Source organism: Arabidopsis lyrata, assembly GCF_000004255.2.
Source record: "Arabidopsis lyrata subsp. lyrata unplaced genomic scaffold ARALYscaffold_3, whole genome shotgun sequence".
Taxonomy (NCBI): domain Eukaryota; kingdom Viridiplantae; phylum Streptophyta; class Magnoliopsida; order Brassicales; family Brassicaceae; genus Arabidopsis; species Arabidopsis lyrata.
In genome coordinates this window covers 10,545,025-10,554,257 of record NW_003302553.1, presented here as the reverse complement: position 1 = coordinate 10,554,257, position 9,233 = coordinate 10,545,025, and positions in this window count along the sequence as shown.

Genomic DNA, 9,233 nt, shown 5'->3' with positions numbered 1-9,233 from the left:
ATAACCATAAGAGTATAAAACCTGTTGATACGAAACTACAAGTTTAGTTATTAATTTCATATAAAATACGCTTATATTTCTCAAAAAATTCAAGATTTGGAATGACAAACCATCCACGAGTTTGATCAAGCCCTTCAGCAACAAAATCACCAGGAAAGTTCTTCTCAAATAGCTCCTTGTTCTCAAACGGATAATGGATATATGCATAAGGCATTGACCCACTCTCAAACCAACAATCAAATACCTGAAAAAGCATATATAATCATAAGTATATAGACAATCACGGATTAATAGTCAAATGGAAAAAAAAGCAAAAAATAGATCCATCTTACATCTTCGACACGACGGAGCACACCAAACTCACGACCGCGACTAGATGGGATTGTAATTTGATCAATATGGTGACGATGCAGATCAAATACCTGCACCATAAGTCATCAGAAAAGCAAATGAGCATTATATATATATTTTTTCCAAAATTCTCCAATAAGAAGAAGAAAACCAAAGACCCTCATATTAAGAAGACTTTCTAGCAACAATCAATCAAATACCTTGACACCAGAAAGCTTTTCAAGCTTCTCAACTGAATCCATGACCACAACTTCTTCTCCATCATGGCTGATCCATATCGGAAGAGGCGTTCCCCAAAATCTACTTCGGCTGACTGCCCAATCCCTTGCATTTTCAAGCCAATTGTGAAAACGTTTATCCTGAGTTGCAAGTTAACCAAGAAAATTACAATCATATAAGTAACTCATCTAAACGATTTAAACTTGTAATAATATTATTGATTCTTTCTTCCACTAACCTTCACATATTTAGGTACCCATTTCGTCTTTTCATTGTTTTCTAACAATTTTTCTTTCAACTGCTCCACACGTACAAACCTAACAAGTTAAACACGAACAAACTTCAAAGTTCTAACCACTCATGAAAATTATAGTTAACATCAAATAGATAAACTCCAAAACATAGAAAATCAAAATATCCTAAACTAAACAATTTGGTGAACAAAGGCCAAAAAAAAAGATCTTAGCCAAAACTCATATGAAACATGAAGCATACCAACTCGGAACTGCTCTATATATGAGAGGAGTGTCTGATCGCCAGCAGAATGGATATGAGTGAGTAAAGCTCCCGGACTTAACAAGCCTGCCTTTGGCCTGAAATAACCAAAAAGTGTTACTTACTATAAACCAATTTACTAGTCCAAAAGTGCACTAAAATCCTCTAAGAGACATGACAGATCATTAGACATCTGTGTTGATCCTCAAAATCACACAAGGGTGAAAGAAAAATCACTTATTTAAATAATGAGCCGACGATTACAAAAATAGACGAACTAAAAACTTAGAGTACGAGCCGAGCCGCAAAGTGCTTTGACGGTTGTACGATATTCTCTGTAAAAGCGGTTATTTCGGGATCCCTTTCCAATCATTCTTTTTTTCTATTTATAGGGTACAGGGGTAGGGTACCCTGTGCGTGTAAAATGTCTTTTTTGCCCTCCTGGTTGGTGGAGCACCTAACGGGCCTTAAACGGGCCTCAGGTTATCTTTGAAGAGTGCTGGGCCGTGGGAATGATGGGCCTTGACAGGGGGTTTGGGCCCGAGACCAAAACCCACCATCAACAATCTGTAATCACCTTCACAGCTTTAATTATATCTTTGTCTGCATCTTTGACGTAAAGGCCACTGAAGTGGGTAATTCTCTCAGTAAACAACCCATCATCATCAACAGCCACAACTAGATTCTCTCCCTGCAAGAGAGGATAAAACCATATAGAAAATTTAGCATAATGAGATAAAACGAGAGTCTCGTAGCTAGAGTAGGAGAATGTAGTCAAATCTAACTGATAGTAGTTGCAAGTTCTCGAGAGAAAACGAGGAAGAAGGAAAAAGTTTGTTATTCAACTTAAAGTTTCTGTTACATGAGAGTCTCTTTATATAGTAGAGACTTCTGGTTTGATTCTGGTTTACACAAACCGGTCATATAGACTAATATCCTCCCTCAAGATGAGCCGTATATAGAAAGAAGACTCATCTTGCCAATAAGAGAGTTGAAAAGAGTATGTTGGTGTCGAATCCCGCACCAGAAGTACGAGACCAACCAAAGATTGCCACGTAGTCAAGAAAATGGCCCATAAAGGATGACGCCCATTGGACCCGTGAACCGAGGGGACGGTCGAAGTGGTTGTCACCACTTCGAGAATCCGAAGTGACTGCACTGTGATACGAGTTCGGTGTAGAAGACACGGGTAAGTCGGTTCAAGGACACTTGGGCCAAAAAGGCGAGGCCCATGAAGATCAGAGTCAACTCAAATTCAAACGTTGAGCATTAAAATCGAAGAATCAAAACGGACACATTTAAGAAGGAATAATTGTACTTAATTATTCATTTTAATGTCGTTTCTCTATGTATAAATATAGAGGCCAATGGCCATGTAAAGGGGATCTTCCTCTCAAAAAAAGAAATACGGTAGCAATTTCCGTAACAATTTACAAGCTTTTTACATATTCATTTTTGTCCCTCAAGAATAATCTTTCCTACTTAATAAAATACTTGAGTGTGTGAATCCGACATCCACATTTTGGCGCCGTCTGTGGGGATATCAGGATTCTTGAGTGGTCAGTTTTCTTCTTTTCTACATTTCCGAGATAAGCAACAATGTCCGGAGGAGACGCCGTTGAGACATCATTGGCCGAAACCCTCAAAGCTATGCAGCAAACCATGTCGGACATATCACAAAAGTTCTCGGATGTGGAGAAGGCCGTCGATACGTTGCAAACATCCCAGGTATCTCTTAGTCAAAACGTCAATACTATACAAACTCGTGTTCGCTCTTTAAGTGCAGGAAACCCGGTGGGAATCCGAAGAGGGATATTCAACTCGCCAAGTTCCGCTGCACGAAATGAAACCAGCGGACAAACAACTCCCGGTGCTACTAATAATGTAGCTCAGACGTTGGAGGAAGAGACGCAGCTCGGGGATGAAGAACAACTTGCAGCTCAATACGAGCAGGAGAACCTCGACCAGTTCGAGACCATGAGGAAGGTTAGCCAGGAATTAAAGGAAATGAAATCAAAATTTCATCAAGCTACAAGTTCAGAGCCAGACATCAATCGAGTCATTGAAGAAGCTAGGCGAACACCTTTCATCTCGCGAATTGCGAGTTTGAGGATCAAAGATTCCCGGAAACTCAAATTGGATCCTTACAGCGGATTGGAGGATCCAAAAAGCTATCTCGCAGCTTTTCTGATCGCTGCTGGAAGAGTCGAATTGGATGAAGCTGATGAGGACGCAGGCTACTGCAAACTGTTTTCGGAGAATCTATGTGGCCAAGCTCTAATGTGGTTCACCCAATTAGAGCCGGGTTCGATCAGTAATTTCGACGAACTATCAGCCGTATTCTTAAAGCAATACTCTATCCTTATGGATAAAAGCGTTTCAGATGCCGATCTTTGGAACTTATCGCAAGGACCTAATGAGTCACTTCGAGTTTTCATCACCAAATTCAAGGGAGTGCTGTCAAAACTCCCAAGAATCTCGCAGCAATCAGCTTTATCTGCCCTACGAAAAGGATTACGACATGATTCAAGGTTTAAAGAAGACTTAATACTTCATAAACCAGACACAATTCAGGATGCACTCTTTCGCGCGAACAATTGGATGGAGGTAGAGGACGAAAAAGAAAGTTTTGCCAAAAGAAATAAGCAAGAAAAGCCAGCAATCACCGTCCCTGCCAGGAAGTTCGAGCCTAGGGAGAGCAAAGGACCAAGGAAGTTTGGGTCGCAACCCTTCAACAATACCGTCGGGAAACAATTCCAAGGGAAAGGAAGATCAAACACTTGGGTCCGCGATGAAAGTCTATATTGCGACATTCATAAAGTAACCGGACATTTAACCAAGGATTGCAGCGTTCTTAAAAAGCACCTCGCAGAGCTTTGGGCTAGTGGCGATCTTTCTAAATTCGATATAAAAGATTTTGTGAAGGAATACCACGAAGCAAAGGAAAACTCCAAAGATCAAGATTCCAAAAGACTAAGGTTATCCAACGAGGAAGAACCAAGGAGTTCGAAGGGTAAGATCAATGTGATTCTAGGAGGTTCCAGATTTTGCGGAGATTCAATAAGTTCCATCAAAAAGCATAGGCGAAATGTCTTACTCAAAGCAAGCTTGAGCGAAGAAATTGATTTTCAAGGTGCCTCAATATCATTTAACGAAGAAGAAACGCGGCATCTCGAAAGACCGCATGATGATGCCCTAGTCATTACTCTTGATGTCGCTAACTTCGAAGTATCAAGGATCCTTATAGATACAGGCAGTTCGGTCGACTTGATCTTTTTAAGTACTCTAGAAAAAATGGGAATCAGCCGAGGAGACATAGTAGGACCCCCATCTCCGTTAGTTGCGTTCACAAGCGAGTCAGCCATGTCTCTCGGAACAATCAAGCTACCGGTCCTAGCCAAGAAGGTATCGAAGATCGTGGACTTCGTTGTCTTCGATAAGCCCGCAGCTTACAACATCATCCTCGGAACTCCCTGGATTTATCGGATGAAAGCAGTCCCCTCTACATACCATCAATGTATCAAATTTCCAACATCAAATGGGGTGGAAACAATTCGAGGAGATCAAGAAGCTTCACGGACGTGTTACTTAGCTAGCCACCGTTTGAAGATCCAATAGCAATTAACAAAGCCCGCAAAAGAAGGACTAAGGCAGAAATTTCCTAGTGGGCAGGAAAAAGAGGATGTGGTAGTAGAAGTGGTATTGGAAGAAGACAAACCAGATCGGAAAATTCGAATTGGAGCAACGTTGACTGGCCAAATAAAAGAAGCTTTGATCGAACTCTTAAGGAAAAACAAAGCATCATTTGCATGGTCAGCAGCGGACATGCCTGGCATAAATCCGAGTATAATTTGTCATGAACTAAACGTGGATCCAAGCTTCAAACCGGTGAAACAAAAAAGAAGAAAGCTTGGAGTGGAGCGGGCAAAAATAGTAAACAACGAAGTGGATAAACTTTTAAAGATAGGGTCCATAAGAGAAGTGCAATATCCGGAGTGGGTAGCAAACACTGTCGTTGTCAAGAAAAAGAACGGGAAAGATAGGGTTTGCATCGATTTTACAGACCTGAATAAAGCATGTCCCAAAGATAGTTTCCCACTCCCGCATATAGATCGACTTGTAGAGTCCACCGCTGGAAATGAGCTGTTAACGTTCATGGACGCCTTCTCGGGTTATAATCAGATAATGATGAAACCCGATGATCAAGAAAAGACGTCATTTATCACAGATAGAGGTATCTACTGTTACAAGGTAATGCCTTTTGGTTTGAAAAATGCAGGAGCAACTTACCAACGGTTGGTGAACAAAATGTTTCACAATCACCTCGGGAAGACTATGGAAGTCTACATAGATGATATGTTGGTTAAATCATTAAAGAAAGAAGATCATGTTAAACATTTGGAGGAATGTTTTGATATTCTCAATAAATATCAAATGAAGCTGAACCCGGCGAAGTGCACATTTGGAGTCCCATCCGGAGAATTTCTTGGCTATATTGTAACAGAAAGAGGGATTGAAGCCAATCCAAATTAAATTAACGCCTTTCTAAACATGCCATCTCCAAGAAACTTCAAAGAAGTGCAACGGTTGACTGGGCGGATTGCGGCTTTGAATCGTTTTATCTCGAGGTCAACAGATAAGTCGTTGCCTTTCTACCAAATTCTAAAAGGGAACAAAGGATTCCTTTGGGATGAGAAGTGTGAAGAAGCTTTTGGGCAGCTTAAGGCATACTTAACCACTCCACCTATACTGTCCAAACCGGAAGTAGATGAAAAACTTTATTTGTACGTATCAGTTTCAAACCACGCGGTTAGCGGAGTCTTGGTTCGGGAAGACCGTGGGGAGCAGAAACCAATTTACTACGTGAGCAAGTCAATGACAGATCCGGAAACCAGATACACAATGATGGAAAAACTTGCACTCGCGGTGGTAACTTCGGCTCGGAAGCTGCGTCCATATTTTCAATCCCATCCGGTTGAAGTATTAACTAACCAACCACTCCGAACAATACTTCATAGTCCAAGTCAGTCCGGACGTTTGGCAAAATGGGCGGTTGAATTAAGCGAGTACGACATAGAGTTCAAAAGCCGGATCAGTATGAAGGCTCAGGTCTTAGCAGACTTCCTGACCGAACTACCGATACCTGGAACGATAAAGCAACCTGAGAACCAAACTTGGAAATTACACGTAGACGGGTCTTCAACAAAGCAAGGATCCGGAGTGGGAATCAAGTTGGAATCTCCAACATCATAAATTCTAGAACAATCGTTCCGATTGTTATTCAATGCCTCCAACAACGAGGCAGAATACGAAGCCCTTATTGCCGGACTTCGACTAGCACAAGGAGTTGGAGCTAAGGAAATTATGGCTTATTGCGATTCGCAATTAGTAGTTAACCAATTTAATGGAGACTATGAGGCCAAAGATTCAAGAATGGAAGCGTACCTCGAAGTGGTGAAGGATCTATCTAAAAATTTCTCGAAATTCGAGTTAATCCGCATACCTCGGGGAGAGAATACAACTGCAGATGCACTTGCCGCATTGGCGTCAACATCAGATCCTGAGTTAAAGAGAGTTATTCCAGTAGAGTGCATCTCGGAGCTAAGCATTCAAGACAGCAAGGAAACCCTCGTCGTTACAAGGTCTCGAGCAGCGGCACGCGACCGTGGCGAACCAGAGATCGAACCGCCACCCAACAAATGCAGGAAATCAAAGGGATCAAATACATCTAACAAGGAACCCGTTGTCTTAGCTGAAGAAGTGGTTCCAGAAACGATGTTAGAAACCGAGCTATTAATCGAGGAAGATGTTCTTGAACCAAACGAGCATCCCGAACCAGAGCCACGAATATTCCAAAAAGTTGATCAAATTCCGGCTAAAGACTGGGGGGCTGATTGGAGGGAGCCAATAAAGCACTACATCATGACAGGTGAGCTCCCAAAGAACAAATGGCAGGCCAGGAAAATGAAAGTCGTTAGCGCGAAATTTTGTCTGTCAAAGGATGCGTTGTATAGACGAGGTGTCAGTGACCCTTACCTATTATGCATTTTTGGGCCCGAAGTCGAAATCGTCATGAGCGAGGTGCATGAAGGATTATGTGGGAGTCATTCATCAGGAAGAGCTATGGCTTTTAAAGTTAAAAGAATGGGGTATTTTTGGCCCACTATGATCACAGATTGTGTTAAGTTCGCCCAAAGATGCAAGCGCTGCCAACTCCATGCACCATTGATCCATCAACCGTCGGAATTATTCTCCTCCATTTCCGCCCCATACCCGTTTATGAGGTGGTCAATGGACATCATTGGGCCATTGCACAAATCAACTCGAGGTGTACAGTACCTTTTAGTCCTTACGGACTACTTTTCAAAATGGATTGAAGCTGAGGCGTATGTCGGTATCAAGGATTCGGCGGTGCAGACCTTTATTTGAAAAAATATTATATGTCGACATGGAGTTCCATACGAAATAGTCACTGATAATGGACCGCAATTCATTTCACACGAGTTTGATGCCTTTTGTGCGGACTGGGGAATCAAAGTTAGTTATTCTACTCCACGATATCCGCAAGGAAACGGTCAAGCCGAAGCCGCGAACAAGACAATATTAAGCAATCTCAAGAAACGCTTAAGTCATCTAAAGGGAGGATGGTATGAAGAACTCCAACCCGTCCTGTGGGCTTATCGTACAACCCCTAGGCGACCTACAGGAGAAACTCCATTCTCTTTGGTTTATGGCATGGAGGCGGTAGTACCAGCTGAACTCAATGTGCCCGGACTTCGTCGAACAGAAGCACCGTTAAATGAGGAAGAAAATTCAGCAATGCTTAATGATTCACTGGATACCATAAATGAAAGGCGTGATCAAGCTCTAATTCGGATCCAGAATTACCAACAGGCAGCAGCCCGGTATTACAATTCTAAGGTTAAAAGTAGGCCGTTCTTCGTGGGAGATTATGTATTAAGGCGCGTCTTTGACAATAGAAAAGAAGAAGGTGCCGGTAAACTCGGTATTAATTGGGAAGGACCTTACATTATTACCGAAGTGGTTCGGAACGGTGTTTATAGGTTGAAAGACTTAGAAGACAATCCAGTCAAGCGACCTTGGAATGTGATCAACCTAAAGAAATTTTATGTTTAAAGCTACATGCATTGTTTATGTACATGAACTACGGTGTGGCTTGATCCCGAGATGGGTACGTAGGCAGCTCGAAAACGAGTTCAGCTATTAATAAAAATTTGTTTTATTTCTTTATTAAAGGAGAAAGGTTCGACTGTGCGAACAAGTGAAGCAAATAGAAGGTTCGACTGTGCGAACAAGTGAAGCAAATAGAAGGTTCGGCTAAGCGAACATACAAGGAATTGGAAATAGAGCGTTATTTAAAAAAAACGGAATGTCCTTCATCGTACACTTCGGATTACGGAAATCTTGTTGATGAGCAGAACACTTCAACTCCTTGACCAGCAAGATCGAGGATCGGCATCATGCAGTCCGGAATTCGAGCAAAGTCAGAAATTCCAAGCTCAATCCACTCTCCGGGGTGAGATTCAAGGATGTGAAGACTTCTTGACACTGTAGTAAGCCTGCGTTGCATCCGGTTAATCCTCTTCCGAAGTCTCCTCTTTTCCGACGTAAGCTTCCGGTGTTGAAGCTCGAGCGCCTCAATGAACGCCGTCGCCGTTCCTTGGTCTCTGATTGGGAGATCCCTGATCAAAGCACATGGGGCTCGGATTTGAGATCTCAAGAAGCCGCGAAGTGGAGGAGGCTGCCTGTTGGGCTCACTTGGAACATCTTCATTCATCATTCCGATTCTGGAGAAGTCGGGCATAGATTCTGAACAGCGTAGATTGAACTCCATACCTGCCAAAATAAAAAAGAGAGTGGTGAGGAGTAAAGGGGAATTGAACCTATAATTTATAGGAACCCCATATCCCTAGCAAGCTGTAGATTCTATCCAAGGAATGGAATGATTCGCGGAGAGATTTATGCCCTCGAACGGATCCTGCATTAAAAGACGCATCTCCAAGAATATTTGGAAAGAAAGGAAAGTAGCAAATATTTCCATAAATAAAAAGGGGCCGAAGCCCATTACGAGTTTTAGAAAAAAAAAAGAAGAAGTGAAGAAATGAAAGAACATTTATGGGAGAGGCTCAGGAACAGGCTCCTTCATC